The following is a 469-nucleotide window of genomic DNA, read 5'->3' as shown; positions in this document are numbered from 1 at the left end:
TACAAGTATACAAATATTCTTCCATAAATGCTTTAGTTGGTCAAGAAATACTAATCCCCATTTTTGTCACTACTATACATTAAAAAATAAATTATGATTAAAAGTATAACAGGTAAACATATACAGCCAACAAGAGGTAGGTAGGTAGTTACTAGCTTTTAAAAAAGTTGAGAATCCCACAGGATTATGTAGCAAATTGGAGTTTGGTATTTCATTCCAACACCTTGCCCCATTCCAATGGTTTGGATTCCAAGAGGCCAAGGGGCCTGAAACTATTGGCTCCCTCATGAGGGCTGCTGAATTCACACACACCCCCACCCCCACAGCAGTGAATCCAGTATCCAGTTTTAAGTAAAATGGAACAGTCAGAGGGAACAGTAAGAGGAAACAGGATTCCGGGTTGGAGATAACTATGTGATAAGCATGCATCTGATATCATGGCTACTCTTCATTCCTGAGCCACTGGAGG

The sequence above is a fragment of the Tupaia chinensis genome, unplaced genomic scaffold (genome assembly GCF_000334495.1).
Source record: "Tupaia chinensis unplaced genomic scaffold, TupChi_1.0 Scaffold000207_1, whole genome shotgun sequence".
In the NCBI taxonomy this organism is placed as follows: domain Eukaryota; kingdom Metazoa; phylum Chordata; class Mammalia; order Scandentia; family Tupaiidae; genus Tupaia; species Tupaia belangeri.
Note: the sequence above shows the minus strand (reverse complement) of the source record.